Here is a 21,332-nt window from a genome sequence, read left to right on the forward strand (position 1 = left end):
GAGAGGGGCACCCTAGCGCCACAGCATTGGACCAGGGTCTTGGGGGGCGGGGGGACGTGGATCTGAGCTCGTGCCTGAGGGGGTGTCCCACCCACCATTGCAGTCGCTGCCCCACGTACTGGGCAGTGCTCAGCACTAGGCTGTTGCGGCGGAAGTGGGGAGCAATCCGGCCCCTCAGCGCTGGGGCGGCCAACTTCCCCTTTAAGCTGAGGAGGCGGCGCGGGCGGTGTGTGTCGGCAGAGATACTGGCCGGCCGCCCTTTAAGACTCCGCGCTGCCCTGCCAGTTGCTGCCGTTGCCGCCGTCAGCGCTGAGTGGCAGCTGGGCAGCGAGAACGGAGCCGCTACCTGCTTCTCCTGCCCTGCGGGCCGCAGCGGCCCCCGCCCCAGCCCGTTCTCCCGGCGCCGCGGTGCGAGCGGAGGGGGCCGGGCGGGGAAGCGCTGCCTCCGCTCCGCCTCTGAGCGCAGCCCGCTGCGGGGATGTGCCATTGCTATGGCGAGGCGGTTCTTCCCGGGGGCCTGGCTCAGGAAACGCTACTACGCTCAGGTAGGCCGGCAGCGTGCCGCCCCCCGGCGCTGGGTCGGGGCCGGCCTGTGGGGCGAGGCAGGGGGCGATGTACGGGGCGGGCACCTGAACCGAGGCTAGGGGGAGGGACGTGCCAAGCCCCGCGAAGCTCTGGTGGGTCCGGGCCGGCTCCCCTCTGCCCGCTGTGCAGGGCGCTGCCGTCGCGGCCCCTCTTGCCTTTGCCGTCTGTGCGCGGCACAGAGGTGTGGGCATCCCCCAGCCTGGCGTGGGCGCAGCTATCCCCGCGCGTCAGGCTGAGCGGGGCGGCACCAGCCCGCTGCCCTCACTCCTTCAGCTAGGCGCGCTCCAGCTGGCCGCGGGGCTTGGGCAGCTTCCAGGAGTGGGATGCGGAGCAGCCTCGGCCGCTTGGCAGGTTAGACATCACGGGGCTGTGAGACCGGTAGTGTCGCAGGGGCACTTGCAGCGAGACTTCATTAGTAACATCTAAAATGGGACCCTAAAACGCCAGCCGCTAAGTTGAAGTGTCCGCACTAGTGTCATGTGCCTGTCACGGGTTAATGCAGGTGTATAATGCCACACCATGTGCGCGCGCTCTCTCTCTCTGTATTTACTTTTGAGGATAGTGTATGTTGATGGCTGGTCTCACTGGTTCTTCATCAGGCCTCCTAACACACTGTCATAGGTCTCTTATCAACTCTATCAACCACCTTAACCAACTCTCTTTAGCACTGCAGTGTTGATGTTCATGTAGTGTGTAAAGTCATCTCTGACAAAAGGTTCAGAGAAGGGCAATTAAAATGATTAGGGGTTTGGAATGGGTCCCATATAAGGAGAGATTAAAGAGGCTAGGATGTTTTAGCTTGGAAAAGAGGAGACTAAGGGGGGATATGATAGAGGTATATAAAATCATGAGTGATGTGGAGAAAGTAAATAAGGAAAAGTTATTTACTTGTTCCCATAATATAAGAACTAGGGGCCACCAAATGAAATTAATGGACAGCAGGTTTAAAACAAATAAAAGGTTGTTCTTCACACAGCGCATAGTCAACTTATGGAACTCCTTGCCTGAGGAGGTTGTCAAGGCTAGGACTATAACAGGGTTTAAAAGAGAACTGGATAAATTCATGGAGGTTAAGTCCATTAATGGCTATTAGCCAGGATGGGTAAGGAATGGTGTCCCTAGCCTCTGTTTGTCAGAGGGTGGAGATGGCTGGCAGGAGAGAGATCACTTGATCATTACCTATTAGGTTCACTCCCTCTGGGGCACCTGGCATTGGCCACTGTTGGTAGACAGGATACTGCGCTAGATGGACCTTTGGTCTGACCAAGTACGGCCATTCTTATGTTCACAGGGATTATCAGAAACCAGAGAAAGAGGCTGGCATGTGGACTAATGTGTGTAACAAGTTCCAAACTGCCGTTCAAATGGCTAGCTGCACCCGTCATATTACCAGTGGCTTTGTGCCACCGCTGTATTCATGTTTATTTATATATATATGTATTTATATATATATTTTTTAACTCTACAGACATCCATTCCATTGAGAAGAAAATGACAGGATTCAATAACAGTTTAGACTAAATGTAATTCTTTATATGGGCAGCAAGATTGTTCATTTTTGACACATCTGCCCTAAAAGCAAACCATTTGAAAGGGATCTGTATTTTGTTGTTGGGAAGAACTGTATCTTGTATATACAACAGATGCTTCACCCTGCCTGTGTGCTCATGCATGTCCTTGTGTGTGTACCTCCGTATGTAGTGTAGGCAGCATAAATGTATGCTATGAATATATATTACATAAATTGTCTGTGCATACACTTCCCCCATCTGTAATATTAGGGTAATAATAACAATCTTTGTAAAGTAACTCAAGATTTTTTGATAGAAAATGCTCTTTGCCTTAAGAATACTTTGTGATATGGAGTCTCATATTGAAATCCACAGACTAACTATGAGCTCAGTCTAGGAATATCTTCAGGCATATGGGGAGGAAATTCCTTTTATCTGCTTCATATTTGCATTTTCATTTCAGTGGGTGTCCATTGCTTTTTCTGTTTTGAGAGAGGGTAAATAGAGCACTTGATTAATCTTCTCTGTACTATTATTCAATTACTACGTCACCTCTTTCCTCATTCTTAAACCTAGTAATCCTAAACTATCTTCTTCATCTCTTTGTACTAAAGTATTTCCATATCTCTAGTCATTTAGATTGCCTTTCTCTAGAGACCTTTATAAGGGGTATTCAGAGTGGAGGGGTGTAACAATGCTGGTTTTGGTGAGGCCCAATTGAGAGTGCCAATTCAGGACAAATTGCTTAAAGCAGGGCAGTTACAGCCCAAGGCTGGGAGTTTTCCACCTCTTAAGTAAAGCAAACCAAAGCAGAGAGGACTTTGGTTTTCCCCCACTGGCTAACCACAAGTCACACAAGCAATTCCCTTAGACACTCCAGTTTCCCAGTATCACCAGCAGTGCCACTCGTTATGGGGATAAATGGTTATGAAAACCAATGCCCCAGTAAAAGAAAAAAGGTTCTCCCGATCCCAAAGGACCAAGTCCCAGACCCAGGTCAATATACAAATCAGATCTTGCCCACAAATCACGCTGTTGCCAATCCTTTAGAGTCTAAAGGTTTATTCATAAAAGGAAAAAGATATAGATGATTGACGTTACTGTATGTAATTGATTCCATTTAACCAAAGTTCTTGGTTCAGGCTTATTGCAATGATGGAATAAGCTTTCAGGTTCAAATCAAGTCTCTGGAGTACATCCCCAGCTGGGATGGGTCATCAGTCCTTTGTGTAGAGCTTCCATTTGTAGCAAAGTCCCTTCAGAGGTAAGAAGCAGGATTGAAGACAAGATGGAGGAGCTGCAGCAGCTTTTTATAGTCTCTTGCCATGTGGTCTCTGCTTTCTTTGGCCCAAAGACAAGCTGTCAATCACATGGCATGGAAAAACCTCAGAGTTCTGTCCATAGGCATGTCCCTGCATACCTTGTTGAGTCACAATGTGTGTCTGCCTTCTCTCAATGGGTCAGTTGTATAGCTGATGGTCTTTAATGGGCCATCAAGCAGGCTAGGCAGAGCTGACACCAACTTGTCTGGGGTGTCACCCAGAAGCATAGCATAAGTTTGAAATACAGACAGTATAGAACCAATATTCATAAGTTCAACTACAGAAATGATACACACATATAGACAGCATATCATAACCAGCAAACCATAACCTCTCCGTAGACCCCTTACCTGACAACCTTTATACAATATTTGCTGCAAATATATAACAGTGGTTGCAACAGTCATCTATACTAGTTACAGATTATGTCAATAACGTCACACTAGACCTTTATAGGGGGTATTCGGAGTGGAGGGGATAGTATTGACTTCTATAATGATGCTGCTGTTTGGTATGCAATATTGTCAATAACATTTGCATTTAAAATGGGAAGGGTTATCCTTATAAGCAGGTAACTAAATAAATAGTTTAAAGAACTTTTATCTGTTGAAGTATGTGCTGTAAATTCATTTAAAAATAAAATGAGACACTTGTACAGGCTTCCTAGCTAGGACCCTCCAAACTAGTTGCCTCCTCTACCCTAATATAACTCAATCTAACCACTATCAAATCTCTGCTTTACCTCCACTCACCCCTCACTGGACTTGGGGTGGGAAAACGTTGGCTTTTGAAACCACTTTTTGCAGAGACATAATTTTGAAATATACAGAAAACATGAGTCAGAACGTTGATAGAACTTCTCATTGGGATCCCTGGAACAATTTTTCTTTTTCTTTTCGTTTCCTATTCTATCTATTGGGGAAAAAAGGAAAAGTAGTAGCCATTGTGACTTTGGACTGATGCCTCTGAAAAACTGTTTTATGGCTCTGCTTTGAGAGGGCTAATGAGATGGCCTTTGAGTGTGAATTTATTTTGCTATGTTATGATATGTGCCTTCTGCATATGTAGAATTGGCAGGAGGCTGTCAATATGTTGGCTTTACTTGTCGTTATGTGGTGGTGTTCCCACATTATCTACCTCTTCCTTCTAAAAATCCCAAAGGGCTCACCAGACTTTATATAAAGGGTTCATTTAATCCATTATTGAAATGTAGTTATGTCTGGGATGGAGATTGGAAGACTCTAAACAACACATAGCAATACTACACAGCAGTGCAGGACAGAAAGAGAATATTATTGTAAAGAGAGAAAGCTATTGCCTAGTTCAGTGGTTCCCAACTTCATTGGTTCTTGTACCACCTTCTTAAAAAAAAAAAAAATGAACATTTAATTGATTAACATCTAGCTCCTGTAGCAAGTTTGGGCCCCCAAAGGTTGGTAAAAACGAGGATGCAAATCTAAACACTTCACTCTTGTTTAATGTGTAAACCAGATAAGAGTAGAAAATTTGGCCTAATGTCTATCTGGCCATGTTGTGCGCCTCAGGCTGTACAAAGGAGCTGAAATCTGGCTGTAGCTGGCTGATTGATAATACCCTGGCCAAGGAGGATGGAGTGGGTTGATCTCTTGGCTGCTGTAAAGTCATCAGAAGGCCCCTCCCAACCCTGGCATCAGGGGCGGCAGGTTTGTAGAATTTTTGGTGGTGCCCAGAATGTCCTCCCCCACTCCCACCTAAGGATCTGGGAGGGAGTTTGGGTGCGGGATGGGACTTGGGGTGCAGGCTCTGGGAGGAAGTTTGGGTGTGGGAGGGGGGCGGGCTCTGAGATGGAGTTTGGGTGCTGGGTGTAGGCTCTGGGTTGCGGCAGGGGGTTGGAGTGTAGGAGGGGGTGTGGGGTTTGGGTGCGAGCTCTGGGCTGGGACAGAGGGTGTGGTACGGGAGGGGGTGCAGGGCATGGGGCTGGGCCAGGGATGAGGCATTTGGGGTGCAGCAGGCAGGCTGCCCCGGGGCTGGGGGCCAGAGAGGACTTTCCCCCCACCTCCCCAACCCCCTCTCTGCCAGCAGCAGCAAGCTTTGGGGGGGGGGCCCTCCCTGACACTCACCCAAGCGCGCCCCCCCCCAGGCTGCTGCTCAGGAGGTCCTGCCAGGATAAGCCCCCCTCCCCCTCAGAGTTGACTTGGAGTCGCCTGCCTGGGGGGGTGTTGCCATGTGCCTCCTCCCCTCCTCCCTCTGCAGGCACAGTAGCTGCCTCAGGCTGCCCTCAGTACCGCTCCTTTGTAGCCGGCCGGTGAGGAAGCACAGCACAGAGCTGCAGGGGGCAGCCGCCTGCTGCCCAGGGTAGGCAGGGATGTTTGGGGGAGGGGGTGGGCAGGGTTGGGGGACGCTCTGGGGGAGGTGTGCGGGGGCGGCAGGCGGGGCCGGGGGAGAGATCGGGCCCCGAACACTGGTGGAGCCCAGGCCACCCGGGCTGTGAATTTGCTGGAGCCCAGGCACCACAGGCCCATACAACTCGCCACCCCTGCCTGGCATAGATACTGGGGGAATCAAGTGTTTCTCTATAGTGCTTCTCCACTAGCATTTATTCTTTTAGGCAATATAGAGCAGCCCTGGGCTGCAGTAATTTACACTGGTGTTGAGACAGTACAGACCAGCCCTCAGAATCTGGGACCCAGAACTGTCTTGTTTGATGCTCTCCTTTTGGAACGTGGCTTCAGAAGAGAATCTGTCTCACTGCTTTTTTTTTATTTTTGTTTTTTATCCTCCTTACTAACAGTCAAAAGCAGTATATCCCCAAGTGTGGGTATATCTCCCTTGGGGAGGCACAAATAACTAGCCAGAATGGCACTGACAGATCTGTTTTTTAGAGCCTCAGATTTCAAGTCTCCTACACTTTTAAAGAAACCAACTCTCTACTTGTTATGGTTGTAAAGAAAAACTTGACCTGTGTGTTACACACAGTGTATATCTGATGAAGCAATGTCTGCCTGAGTCTGAAGGAAGTCTGAAACAATGGCTCTGAGGTATGAAGTGCCCCATTCATTTCAGTGGATGCTAACTCAGTAAATAATTTAAATGTTAACACTGTTAACTATTTCACTGCTCAAACACACATGGGTGTGTCTGATTCCCTTTATTTTGAAGGGAAGGGGGCTTAGCTTTCAAAAATTTGGGGGAATGTTGATCTAGGTTGTTCCTAAGAGCAGCCAGTTTACCTGCAAATCTTTTAACTAGAATAACTGTATTGTGAGGCTGAAGAGATTGACAAACTAGCAGGTTCATGTATAGCAACAGTAGTGTAGAGCAGAGCTTTTCATGATTTGAAATTTATGAGCTACCACGAGAGATACTGTGCTGAATTTTTCAGTCATATCATGTGCAGTCCTACTGCCTTGCAAAATTTTGTCTCACAATATTATTTATGTTGTCTTTAAAGATCAAGTGCAAGCAATCAGAAAAGTCATTGGTAGCAGAAAATTACTGTCATCTGATTTCCCTCAGTTTTTAATCCTTGATTTATTTTCCATCTTCTTTACTTAAGAGAAAAAGAGGATGTTCTCTCATATCTTTTACTGTAGTACAATGTCCATCTCTCACTTGTTCCTCAAATTGGTGATTATTCAAAATATAAATAGTTCAAGACAATCATCATAATGTATATGTTCACCATTTTTAGAGAAAATATGAATGCATCCATGCCTTGTCAACTGAAGTTCTCCATTATCCACAAACCCCAAATGTTGTGTTCACCCCAACCTGGCTGAAACATACTGTGTCTTTATAAATCATTTAAAATAGAAATGAGCAGATAACAAAAGAAAAGTCATAATGTGGTCAAATGACAATATTAATGAACTGGAAGTATAGTAAACATTACCTGGAACCTGCAGTACAGAACTGGGACCTGTGTTCTATGTAGTTTATTTAAACACGATTATATAATACGGTGGTAAAACACTTTGTAGAATTAACCAAAGGGATACATGTTACTTAAAACCTTCTTATAGCAGAAGAATATAAAGTAGTTACAGAAAAACTGGCTAATAAGTCTTCCTGATATCTTTCAGGTTGCTGTTACCCATGTCATAGAATATCAGAGTTGGAAGGGACCTCAGGAGGTCAGCTAGTCCAACCCCCTGCTCAAAGCAGGGCCAATCCCCAGACAGATTTTTGCCCTGATCCCTAAATGGCCCCCTCAAGGATTGAATTTACAACCCTGGGTTTAGCAGGCCAATGCTCAAACCACTGAGATATCCCTCCCCCGCTCCTCTGGAATGCATCCAGCTTTGAATTTTGCCAGAAGTGGTTTTACCAGATCTGCATCCCAGGGGATGACAGCAGGAGCGGCGCCAGGGTTTTTGGCGCCATAGGCGGGGGTCCTGCCGCGCTCCCGGTTGTCGTCGGCAATTCTGCGGCGGGGGGGGTCCTTCTGCACTCCCGGTCTTTGGGGCACTTTGGCGGTGGGTCCTGGAGCGAGTGAAGGACCCACCACAGAATTGCCGCCGAAGACCTGGAGCGTGGAAGGACCCCCCGCCACCGAATTGCCGCCGAGGGCGGCAAAAGCGGCCCCCCCCCCCCCAAATCCTGGTGCCCTAGGCAACCGCCTAGGTCGCCTAAATGGAAGTGCCGGCCCTGGATGACAGTATAATTACCATGCAGCACACATTTTAGTAGAATGTAAAAGTGATGGCAAGATGTTTGACTGTGTATATGCCTTTTTAGGTATGTCAAGCTTCTTCCTTCATGCCTTTGTTCCCTGGCTCATGTACAAGACCAAGAGGATTGGTGAGAATGTAGGGTGGAGGAAAGAAACAGTATTTGCTGGCTCTGGATTATTTTCTTCCCGTCTGGCTCATCTCAAAATTCTTGCCCTCCCAGCATCCTAATCATGTAATGATTGTTCATAGTTTTCTAGAATATTGCCATATGTCCATATGAAATCTCTGTATGAATAATCATCTACACAGTGAATCTATTAAACAAACTTTCCATAAAACCTACATTCTTCTTTTTCCCCTCAGTCACTACCAGATTTTCTAAAAGTATGTTCTGGCTTAGTTCTGTTTCTGTTCTACAGTTGATCAGCCATTATGTTAAAACCTTTAAGCAAACAAAACAAAAGAGAAAATCCTGTAGCTGTTTACCAGGATAAGTTTTATTTAGAAACGTAAGGCAAAGAGGTTTTCTTCACAATATTTGCATTAGCTTTCACTTGCTGTAATTTCTGGTCAGTTGTGCCAATCTTACTTCCACAGTTTGCGTGGAAAAATACTGAGGAAAGCATGTTAAATATGCCTTGCAAGAATTGTCAATAAATATAATTCAGAAACACAAAATAGAACTTCTCTGTCAAGGGGACTTTTGCAGTGAAGAAACTTGTAACTGGCTGCAAGAAGGTAGTTTTTAGGATTGCCTTAGGTTCTAAGGATCTGATGAAATCATTCTTAACCACTTTTTCCTGTAGGTATTATAGAAGATTACATCAAGAGCAGGGTAACTAAATTAATTGCAAAGCAGCAAAAGATTCACTCTTAAAAAATCCAAGGAAAGAAAGGGTCTTCCTGTAGTAGAACAACAGAGTACCTTTCTTTCCAGCCAAACACTGCCCCCAGCATCCTGTTATCTGCAGACTTGCTGCTCTGCAACTGCAGTCCTCCCCAAGAGAATCCGTCACCTCTTTTGTTTAATTGCTGTAAATTACTCTGGCATCCTGCCTAAAGTTGCTTGTCCAAAACAAAGTTTGCAAGCCATATTGATCCCAGAGTTGTGTGAACAGCTGTTTCATACAAATGCCCTGCCATGGAGGACATTCAGTCTGCTTAAAATCAGTCTTCCAAAAATGAAAAATGTCTAAAGTAAAGGACTAAGTTAAAGATGAACTGCAAAACTAAAAGCAGCAAAGAGTCCTGTGGCACCTGTGACAAAGTTCCTCCTCTACCTTGGTGAGTCCTGTGCTTATTGGCAGATTTGCTCGCCTTAGAGATCTTCCCCTCTGGTGGAACCCACAGTCCGGGTCAACTCCTCCTGTGTCTGATCAGGAGTTGGGAGGTTTCGGGGGAACCCGGGCCCACCCTCTACTTGGGTTCCAGCCCAGGGCCCTGTGGATTGCAGCTGTCTATAGTGCCTCCTGTAACAGCTACATGATAGCTACAACTCCCTGGGCTACTTCCCCATGGCCTCCTCCAAACACCTTCCTTATTCTCACCACAGGACCTTCCTCCTGGTGTCTGATAACGCTTGTACTCCTCAGTCCTCCAGTAGCACACCCTCTCACTCTCAGCTTCTTGCGTCTCTTGCTGCCAGCTCCTCACGCACAAACTGAAGTGAGCTCCTTTTTTAAACCCAGGTGCCCTGATTAGCCTGCCTTAATTGATTCTAGCAGCTTCTTGATTGGCTGCAGGTGTTCTGATCAGCCTGTCTGCCTTAATTGTTTCCCGAAAGTTCCTGATTGTTCTGGAACCTTGCCTGTTACCTTACCCAGGGAAGAGGGACCTACTTAATCTGGGGCTAATATATCTGCCTTCTATCACTTTCCTGTAATCCGTCACCCCACAAAGTCACGGGACCTCCTGGTCAACCTCCTCCTGGCCCTAGCGAAACTGGCCATCTTTAAAACCAGAGTGAGGAGGTTGGCCGATGGAGTCTCCTGTGACTGTGGGGCCTATTTCCGGTCCTCCGTTCATTCATGTATCCAGGCAGAGTTCCTCTGGGCGGTGTCCACTGGCTCCCTTGACGCCATCGAGGAGCAGTGGGCGCTGTCCGGGGTTCTCTGCTTGGTGTCCCTGTCTGGTTCACTTCGTTTGACCCTTTGACCTCTCTCCTGTCCCTGTTCTTTTATTAGTTGTCCCCTGTAATTTTTTGGTCTCCAGGTCCTGTGGACCCCCCCCTTAGGCTGAGGGGAGATCCTTTAGCAGTGGGCGGGTGAAGCCATTCACAGTCTCTGTTTAATCCTGAGCTGATGGTGTCAAATTTGCAGATGAACTGAAGCTCAGCAGTTTCTCTTTGAAGTCTGGTCCTGAAGTTTTTTTGCTGCAGGATGGCTACCTTTAAATCTGCTATTGTGTGTCCAGGGAGGTTGAAGTGTTCTCCTACAGGTTTTTGTATATTGCCTTCCTAATATCTGATTTGTGTCCCAATAGGATCACTCTTCTGTAGCCATCTGGCCTGACCCTGTCACACTGGTCTTTGTGAGATGGGATAAGGTGGATCTGCCATGAAGGTCCCCAAGTACTACTGCTACCCTTCTAGCCAAGGTGATACCCATGAGGAAGGCAACCTTAACTGATAAATGTAATAGGGAGCAGAAGGCCAAGGGTTCAAACAGTGGGCTCATTAATGTAGAGAGCACCAGCTTCAGATCTGAAGATGGTGCCAGCCTTGATAATGATGGAAACGTTCTTATGACCTTTTACAAGTTTTATTGTTATACATGGGTAAAAGCTGAACAATTTTCCACCTGGGGAAGGAAGGCATTAAAAACAGCTGCTATATATACACACACACTGCAGTGAACTGAGTAAGAGGGCTGAAGATTTTGAGAGGAAATAGTCTGGCTAAAGGGGAATTTCAGCTTCCTCTGGAAGCAATTGATGCTCAAGAGACCATAGGGAAAAAAAAGTGCTTTTAAAAAAAAAAAAAAAAAAAAAAAAATCACTCTCCTGTAGCCATCTGGCCTGACCCTGTCACACACCTTATAGACTAACAGACATATAGGAGCATGAGCTTTCGTGGGTGAATACCCACTTCTTCGGATGCATGTAGTGGAAATTTCCAGAGGCAGGTATAACTATGCAAGCAAGAGTGAGTCAGGCTAGAGATAACGAGGTTAACTCAATCAGGGAGGATGAGGCCCTCTTCTAGCAGTTGAGGTGTGAACATCAAGGGAGGAGAAACTGCTTTTGTAGTTTTTAGTCTATAAGGTGCCACAGGACTCTTTGCTGCTTTTACAGATCCAGACTAATACGGCTACCCCTTTGATGCAAAACTAAAGTGAGAGTGGAGTTAAGTCCAAAGTGCATGCTGAACAGCTCCTACTAACCAGGCTTTTTGTGTTGTGGTATGTGTGTGTTTGGAGGTGGTGGCGCTTAGAAATAAGTTGGATTTTTTTTTTTTGTTTTTGGCCAACTTGGGCAATAGAGTTAAAGGGAGTAACTGAAATCCAGTCTTAGGCTGATATGTACTATTGTTATTGTGTATTCTGTAGAACCCAGATCCCAGGTACTGAACAGGATTGCCCTGGACTGTACCCTTAAGGAGCTCACAGTGTATAGATAGCTTTACACTAGTGAGCAGTTACTCAGCTGATTAGTCCTATTGACATCAGTACACATTACATTTCAATTGTATGTAGATATCTAGTTGATTTACGTTAATATTGCTGAGTTCTAATTTAAAAACAAAACAAGGGGCTTGTCTTCACTGCATTGTTATCTTGAGGAATAACTTGAATGTTGTCCCTTACCTGACTCAGGTCTGCACACAAACATCTCTAGCTAAAGTCAAGTGGTGCATTAAGCTTGAGGTAGGGGCCGGTGGCCTGTTGGGATGGATGGGTTGAAGCTTGAGTGCAGCTGAAGTTTGCATAGTAATACAGTCAGGACTCCCCTTACAGTCCAATCCATTCAAATATCGGGAGGTCCCCCCATGCCTTCCTGAAACTCCCACCCAGGTTAATTGTTGTCTGTCCCCCCACGCATCTTGATTGGACATTATTTTCACCCTGTATTACTACTCAGTTTGATACTTGGACCCTGTCTTCCATGTGGCCCTTTGCACCTGTAGCATTTGTTCTAGCTCAGCTATTAAATCCCTGGAGACACTGTACTGCTGGGAAATGACTAAGTGAAACCCTGGCAAGCTCACTCTACTACAGTTTGACTGGGTGATTGCCAGCATGCAGCTCTGTACCTAGGCAACTCAAAGGCCTTTTGGGAAGTTCATGAGTGACTGACCATGGAGCATCCTAAGGAGGACCCAGAGCTGGGCCTGTTACTGGCCACGGAGTTCTCGGGCGAGGCAGAACCAATGCTAGGGGCCACAGTCACTCCATCCTTGACCAAGACTCTGGGGAGGAGATGCAGAAAGAAGCAGCTGAAACAGCATTACTTCAGCCAGGTAAGGACTTGATTGACCATTGTTATGGTTAGGAGGGATATGACATAAGATACCTGTTCTTACCTTTGTAGAACCAATCTATACAAGGGGATGTCATGTGGTGGAGGTGGCCTTTAAGAGATGCCATCTGTAGCTTCCCTTTAGGGTGTGGGAACAACCATTACCTTCACCATCCCTGGCATCCAGAGGGTAGGTTTTAGGTAATGCTGCCTCAGTGTTTCTTGCTGGGCATAGGAAACCATGGTCTCCTTCCCCCCGCAGAACTTGGCATCCAGTAATGTCCACTCAGCACAGCAGGGAATGTAGACGTACCAACTGCCATTTCAGGAACTCTGGAATTTAGCAGCTGCAAAGTGAAGAGTTTCACTTAAGGCCTTCACTCCCCTCAATTAATATCTTGATGTGACAAAGAAAGATAAAGGGGAGATTCTCTTCCTTTTTTACCCTACAACAGGGGTAGGCAACCTTTCAGAAGTGGTGTGCCGAGTCTTCATTTATTCACTTTAATTTAAGGTTTCGCGTGCTGGTAATACATTTTAACGTTTTTTAGAAGGTCTCTCTCTATAAGTACATACAACAATAGTTTAGTTATATAATATAGAAAGTAAACAAGGTTTTCAAAATGTTTAAGAAGCTTCATTTAAAATTAAATTAAAATGCTGATCTTACGCCGCCAGCCTGCTCAGCCTGCTTCCAGCCTGGGGTTCTGTTCACCTAGGCCAGCAGTGGGCTGAGCGGGGCCTGCGGCTGGGATGCCGGCTGGCAAGGGGCCGGCAGCCGGGACCCCAGACCTGGGGGGGGAGGGGTTCAGGGCAGAAGGCAGTGGGGATGTGGGGGTGTTAAGGACAGAAGGCTGGGTGTGTGTGGGGGTTCAGGGGCCAGGGCAGAAGGCTGGGTGTGGGGGGGTTCAGGGGTCAGGGCAGAGGGCTGGGGGTGTGTGGGGGTGCTGGGCAGAAGGCTGGGGGGGAGTTCAGGGGTCAGGGCAGAGGGCAGTGGGGATGTGGGGGGGTTCAGGGGTCAGGGCACAGGGCAGTGGGGGCGTGGGGGGAGTTCAGGGGTCAGCAGAGGGCTGGGGTGTTTGTGGAGGTGCAGGACAGAAGGCTGGGTGTGGGGGGGAGTTCAGGGGTCAGGGTAGAGGGCTGGGGTGTGTGTGTGTGTTGAGGTGCAGGGCAGAAGGTTGGGTGTGGGGGGGTTCAGGGCAGAGGACTGGGGTGCTCGGCTCATGGGGGTGCTCCCTGCCCTGAGCGGCTCATGGCAGGGGGCTGGAAGGGATATGCCCTGTTCCACCCCCTTTCCCAAGGCCCCATCCCTACCTCTTCTCTGCCTCCTCTACGGAGCAGGGAGCATGCTGCCACTCCTCTCCCTCCACCTTGCAAGGGCCATCAGCTGATCGGTGCAGGGAAGAAGAGGAGGAGGGGCAGGAAAGCACCACGCTGGGGGAAGAAGCGGGGGAGGTGGGAAGCTTGGCTGCCACAGGACCAAGCTTGGCCTCCTGCCCCCGCAGGGGAGAGCGGTGGGCAGGGGGGCTGAATGGGGCTGGGGGGCCGAGACACCCCCCCCCCCGCTCTCCCCTGTGGGGGCAGGAGGCCGAAGCTTGGTCCTGCGGCAGCCAAGCTTCCCGCCTCCCCCGCTTCTTCCCCCAGCGTGGTGCTTTCCTGACCCTCCTCCCCTCCTCCTCCTCTCACCGGGCAGGCAGCAGCATGCCACTCAAAATCGGCTTGCGTGCTGTGTTTGGCATGCGTGCCGTAGGTTGCCGACCCCTGCCCCACACAGTAAAGCTATGTACTGTTTCTTTGCTTTAAAGCCCATCTGCATAGGTGCAGTCCAGCCACTCACCCAAAAGGCCACTGACTATCAGCACCAGAGTCTAGAACCAGAGAAGCAGAAGGTAGAGGACACAGGGGGACCTTTTGATGGAGATGCATAGGGACTTTGGCAGAAAGTCTGACCTGCTCTTTGAGCTTCAAAGGGAGATGCTGGAACAGGAACAGCAATTCCAGACTGCAGCTAAGATGATGCTGGAGAGGGAGGAATGCATGGTGGCAGAGTAAGTTGCTCATAATGTGCTATGTGCGAGCAAGACTGCTAGCAGCAGCACAAGGAGAATCCACACCAAATGGTTGCACGCCTTCTGGGCATTATGGTCAGCAAGTGCCAGAACAGCCTGGCCACTGCATTTGCCGAGATTCATCTCCAGCCTAAACTTGCAGCCATGAACCATAATTAAGGATAAGATTCTGTCACAGATATTTTTAGTAAAAGCCATGGACAGGTCATGGGCAATAATGAAAAATTAATGGAAGACTGTGACCTGTCCGTGACTTTTACTAAAAATATCCATGATAAAATGAGGAGCCTGGGAAGCTGTGGGTGGGCTGGGAGCTCCAATGTCCCCCTCTGCTGGCAGCTCCGAACTCTGGAGGTTCCGCCCATGAGCTGCGGGGGTACCACCTGCGACGGCCGGGACCTGCAGGAGGTCCGCCTATTGGCGGCAGCAGGGGACTGACCCTGCAGCTCCCAGCCGGGGCTGGCTGAAGTCACAGAGGTCTTTGTAAGTCACAGAATCCATGACTTCCATGACTAAATCGCAGCCTTAACCGTAATACCATGAGCTGCACCTAGTGACCTCTGCATGGGAGGGGTTACTCAGTCCATGGAAGTAAGTGCTCATTGTTAGTTTAACCTCTTCACTCTACTTCTGTGCAGAGATGGCAGGGTGATGACAGGTACCCTGACTATGTGCACTTCCTGTATCTATGACATGGCACTGTACGCCTTGTGCACATCACATCTGCTTAAGGCAGCTGGACTGATAGTATAGTGCACTGTTGCAGAGTAATAAAGTTAAATTGGCTCCACTGACCATGATATTCACAGTTGCATTGTTAAATGCTTAAAGCAGATGTACTGATATTATTTAGTTTGAATAAATACTCTTTGTTCAGTCCCTTTGTTTCTGCGAGTTTTGATTGCGCTAGAAAGAGAGGGATACTTAACACAATTTTATTTTGGCATCACCATAACAATAAATGCAAATTCAGAGAAGGCTGTCCTATGTAGGAACACTGATACAGAGCACACCAGCCACCTCCTGCAACTCCAAGATTGCAGGGGAACCAGGAGCTGGGTGGGTAAGAGCCATGGATCCTACTCATCATTCTGAGTGGGATCCATTGCTTTCCACCAGAATGCAGACAGCAAACATAAGTAGAAGTGGTGTACTGCAGTAGGTTGCTGGGTGAACACTACTTCCGACCAGAATAGACAGTTTTCTGACATACACAGCGAAAGTTTGAATAGTGCAGTGTTGAGAACCAAGGGGTATGTCCCAAGAAGGCAAGTGCCTTCACTTGAATCAGTACTCTACAGTGTGAACAGTGTTCAGTTGGAAGGTGGCTCAAGCTTGCCTTTGCTGTATGGCTGCTCTCACTTGAGTTAGGCCAGCTCAAGTGGATTACTTCTAGTGTACCAACTCAAGCTAACAATGCAGTGAAGACCAGTCATTATAAACTAAGTCCTGGAAAGGAACAATAGAGAAAAGAGTATAGACAAAAGCTGTCTGTTATAAATATTGAGACACATATTACCAGAGTGAATTTTGGGGTTGAGGAAAACTGGTCCCCTTAAATAAAAGTTTGAATTTCACCATTCTTAGTAAGTTACACATTCCTATCAAATAACCGATCCAATAAAGTAAACTATTGATGACAATTAATTGAATGTGGACTGAACATCAAAATACCTCACTTTTTTTTTTTTTTTTTAAATTTAGCTTTTTGTACCACTTCTCTGATGCTACTATACCTTTTACTTTGATTGCAAAGGCAAACAAGATCATTTTTTCTGTTTGGTACTCTAGTTAGTTACAGAAAAATTATGCCAAAGATGATAATTGAATGATTCATCTAGGGAGACAATCTCAGGAAATGGTATTGTGAGTGGTGACTTAAACTGCATTGCAGATCCTTTGTTGGCAATGTTAAGCAATAGGTGCCTAACTGTAGGCATCTCAGGCCATATTTAGGTACCTTAATAAAAATGGCCTGAGTTCCAAAGGAGCTGAGCACTGACCAAAGTCTGTTAGGAGTTCAGCACAATCAAAACTCAAGCCACTTTTATTTAGGTTCCTGTCTTTTGGTAGCAACTTTGAAAACGTTAGATGTAGTACTGACTGAGGTAGGCATGGCAAGACAGTGAACTGTCTGGTCAGATAATGTCAGCTAACCACCTATTATTTGACCACAGTCTAATATTGTCAAATATTCCAACAAGAATGCCCTGATGTGGACAGCAGCTTACCTCTTTGATTGCACCATGGTGCCATTCTTTCTTTCTTTTTTGTTTTTATTACTGTTCTAATAAATTAATACTTTAAAATAGTCTGTTCGGTCAATTGGCAATTATTTTTGGACCAGTCAGATGCCCACCTAGACTGAGGGTAGGTCTACCTTTTGTGGTTATGACTGAATAAATCTCCTGGGTATGCTTGTAGCCATCCTTGAGTTGTAATTTTGTTCAAACTCTCAAGGTTTGTCTACACTTACAGCACTGCAGTGGGGCAGCTGTACCACTTCGTGAAGACACTACTTATCCTGATGGGAGAACTTCTCCTATCGGCATAGGTACTCCACCTCCCTGAGAAGTGATAGCCATGTCTGTGGGAGAAGTTCTCTTGTCAATGTAGCACTGTCTATGCTGGGAGTTAGGGCGATATAACTGCATAACTCGGGGGTATGGTGATGTAGTAAGACTGACATAAGTGTAGTGTAGACCAGGGCCTAGGCTAAGCAGGGAAAGACCTGATCAACATCTGGATGGAAGTCCTTCAAGGAAAAACCCAGCTGCTGTAGAAAATGTTGTTGCTGATTCAGTAGTTAGTACCCTTTCCTCCAAGTTTGTTGAAATCGTATGATATATATTTTTAACGGGTCTATGTTCTGCTCTCGTCTTGTAGAGAGTAGTGCTACAACAGCAACATTATTTTGCACCTGTATTCTGTGCTGAGAGTGACTACACAACTGAACTTGTGTTGGGCTCTCAACTTCCTGCCAAGAAGTTGCAAGATCCAACCCAAAGCTGGTAAAGATGCATAAGGAATTGGGGTAATTAGGTAAAATGTGTAATGTTGACCCCCTATATCTTGTGCTAAGAGCCCCTCTGCAGCTAGAACTATTTCAAGATGTGTTGAATGTGATCTCTTCAGGATGTAGGGGAACTAAGATTGGGATTTGATGCTTCCACACTGCATTTTCCTCTCTCTTGAGTTTGGCTTTTTGTTGTTCGGCATAATTGATAGGCAGTATTTGGTCCATAGTGCATATAATTATTAAAGAAAATTGAAAAATAGGTCCCCTAATATATTACATTATTTTTTCCTAATTTGAAAAACTGCAGTTTGCATGTGCTTCTAGACACTTGCTAGAACTCTGCATCTAAAATCTCTATCTACTGCAGATTTTTCCATTCTGTTGCAGCTTTGGGTTGCCGTGGGCTGGGACCAAGCACCTGAACTGAGAATAGGGAGAGAGTCTCCTGTTCTCTCAGTCCCTTCCTGCTGACACCATGACTATCTGGAGGAGGAAGCTACCTGGTACAAATGCAGAGGGGACAAGAACCAGACCAGGGAGCGGCAATGGGAGTCGATCGGGACAAAGCCTCTGAGGGTTGTGGGGAGGACTAGAAGCAGAGAGGGGTGGGGGAAAGATAGGGGAAATGGTGGGAATTAGCGGTGAAGGAGACTGGGACTGGCTGGGCAAGGAGACGGATTGGGAGCTGGTGTGGTGAAGTGATGGGTGGAGGAATGGGACTAGGAGCCATTGGTTGGGGGGGAAAGACTGAACTCAGATGAGAAGTGGAGGACTGAGAGCCGGTGGGGCAACAGGAGACAGGCAGATTGGATAAGGTACCAGGAAAGGATGAAACTGGGACTGGCTGAGCAAAGAGTCTAGGAACAAGGGGGGAGGGAGGAACTAGAAATGGCTGGGCAAGGAGAATGGGGTTTAAACTGTAGGGGTGTCTGGCGAGAAGGAGGGGGTGAAGAAGCTTGAGGAGCTAGATGAGAGGATTGGGATGAGGAGCCAGAAGTAGACAGGGATAAGGCAGAAAGGATACAGTTTTAGGGGGAAGGGGCAGAAGAGGCTATGCCCATTAGAGAATGTTCCCCTCCAGAGCCTGGAATGGAATCCAGATTCCTGAGTCTCATCATTCCTAGCAAATATTGGGAAATCCACTGACAGTGCCCCATCCTTTTCTAGTACTGGTCCATAGAGGATGACACTATTACTGTTATGAATTGCTCCCTTAACTTAAGTGGCAGAGGTCTTTGTGATGGATCTTAAAGTTCCAACTCTGGTGGTGACCCATATGGGTGTCAATATGATGCCATAAGATGAATTATTTTTCTTTTTTGCAGTTCGCTTTTTAAAAACCTTAGAAATGAAACACACAACACCACAATAAAAGAACGTTTTTAAGGTTGCAAAGTCAAGCACTCAGAAGTTATGAAATGCCAGAATTAAGGTTGTCTGTGCAACCTTAATTTAGCCCCCTGGTGTGTATAGATTATGATACAGTCTTTAATTACATGATCAACTATTTTTTGACTTAGGACTCCTGCCTCATTCAGTGCACACAATGAATGGTGCTCATGTAAAAAAAATAAATCTTTTTGTTTTCTCCTGATTGTTCTGTCTGTGGCTCTATGCCTTATTTTTGCATATGAACAATTACAACATAAAGCACCAATTTTCGGTATGGTTGGATTCTTTTTCCTCAATTTATCTCTCACCAACAGGGCTATTGGCATCCATTGATATAATGATATTTGCTTAATTAATACATGTATTTGTTCCCCAAACCTTTTATTATCTTTAGGCACGACAGTGAAATCCCTCATACCTCACATTCTTTTCCAAATGACCTTTTAAACTGTAAATCTAAATAGTGTAACATACCATGGATCTAACAATTTTAGTAATTGTATTGTGATGGCACATTTAAAGATAAGGCACCAGTTCTTCATATATGTTACAATTCTTCTACAGCATCGCTTTTTCTTATGTTATTTCTTCATGAAAGGCAGTTATGCTCTGTCAATACTATTCAAAACTTAATATAAATGACTACAGAGAATTCCTTTTAAAACATGTATGTGCAGCAGCATATTTTACTACTGCTGAAGAATTTCTACTGAAAATCTTTTTTTTTTTTTTTTTGGAAGGGGAGGGCTTTACTGATCTTTGATTTGTAAGTACTGTGACTATTGCAAATCTTAATCAGTTTAAAATCTAATAGTTCCATTTTTTTAATTAAGCCACTGAATGGCATGGGGAAGCAGGTCTTTATAATAGTCAGAGTTCCCTTATATTAATCTAGGATTAAAATCCTTAATTTAATTGGTGATAAAGGAGATGAAAAAGGACGTAGTTACTTTGAGAGATAATCCTGTTTTTATAATGATTTTAGCAATAGGGTGATGTATAACGACATGTCAGATTTATTTTTTTCCCCCCTCTTAATATACCCTAGAGAAGTGCTCTCTCTACCCAATGCAGCCTCCCACTTTGTTGATTTTTTTTTTTTTTTTTTGGGGGTTGTCATTGCATGCTAATCTTAAGAGTTATAGACAAAGCAACAAAACAGGATGGTTCAGATTTGTTTGCCAAAGCCACATTTTATGTCATTAATTCTCTTCTGCTTATGTATAGTGCAAATAGAATCTCTCTGAGGGTCTTTCAAGAATGTACAATGTTACCTGCTGTGCATGAAAATATGGTTTTAGATCTACCTTCTGTGCCATTTTGTACTATATTATTTTGTAGCAAACTGCTTGGGGGTATGTTTCACTGCTTGAGTGTGGAGCTAGGAGAATACTGCAAAATCTTTCCACAAATGTTTGAATTTGACTGTGTCCGGGTCCTCCTTATGTTTGTGGAAAGTATTGTCTAATTACTTTACGGTTAGAAATGGTTGGAGAAACAGGTAGTATACATCTGAGAACATTCACAGAAAATAAAAGTTGGATTTTTAAAGTTGTTACACACAATTATCAGTTATGTTTCTGATCCCTATTTAGATTAACCTATATCAATAACTAAAACACCTTGAATTTTGATTATTAAATATTCACAATTTGCTGCTCACAAATAAATTGATGGCCAAGATTTAGTTTCAGAATTTATACAATGAATAATTTAAAACTAGTACATTTGAGAAAACTGACTTGTTCCTGGATAATGTGTGCACAGAAAATGGAATAATTTGATCTTTTTATCCATTATCTGTCCAGTTCTACCTGAGGACATGGGATTTGCAGACAGTCCCAGCTTTCTGACCTAATAATTCCCTGGCAGAGTTATCTTGCCTTTTAATGTGAATGCATTTTTTTTTTTTTTAATGCTCAGTCTTAATTCAATGAAGCAGTGGTGCAAGCACATTTAAAAACTTGGAGTGTACCAGGAATGTTGAGGAATCTAGGAATGATGAAGTACTTCACCCTGAATATAATTTAATAACAAAGAATTAGTCTTCCCTACAAGTTTTCAATAGAGAATCTGTTTACTTTGAAATGTTATCTGGACCCCAAATATGTATCAGATCTTTTTAAGATGTTCCAGGATCTACCATTCTTAATGTAGGGAAAACCAAATTGTAAAGAGCAATGGGAGAAGCTCTTCAGAGGAGCAATTTGAGGTACAGTACTAAGGTCTCTAGTGAATTTTCTAAAGAATTAATATTTCATTTGAAGCATTTTGATTAGGGCTGTGAAGTGATTTTAAAAAACCAATCACGATTAATTCTGTGATTT

At 45.5% G+C, this 21,332-nt stretch overlaps 1 protein-coding gene across 2 annotated transcripts in view; it reads left to right on the top strand.

Annotated features, from left to right (window-relative positions):
• Nucleotides 1-509: 509 nt before the first annotated feature.
• LOC113404963 (divergent protein kinase domain 1A-like) overlaps nt 510-21,332 on the top strand; it is a 51,476-nt gene continuing 30,653 nt past the window's right edge. Inside the window, exon 1 of one of the 2 annotated variants that reach the window (XM_026655652.2) lies at nt 510-545. The gene's annotated coding sequence lies outside the window, so the exon portion shown is untranslated. The remainder of the gene's footprint in view (nt 546-21,332) is intronic. The other variant, XM_026655653.2, reaches the window with a different exon arrangement.

This window comes from Terrapene carolina, unplaced genomic scaffold, assembly GCF_002925995.2.
Source record: "Terrapene carolina triunguis isolate 2854851 unplaced genomic scaffold, T_m_triunguis-2.0 Scaffold210, whole genome shotgun sequence".
Taxonomy (NCBI): Eukaryota; Metazoa; Chordata; order Testudines; family Emydidae; genus Terrapene; species Terrapene triunguis.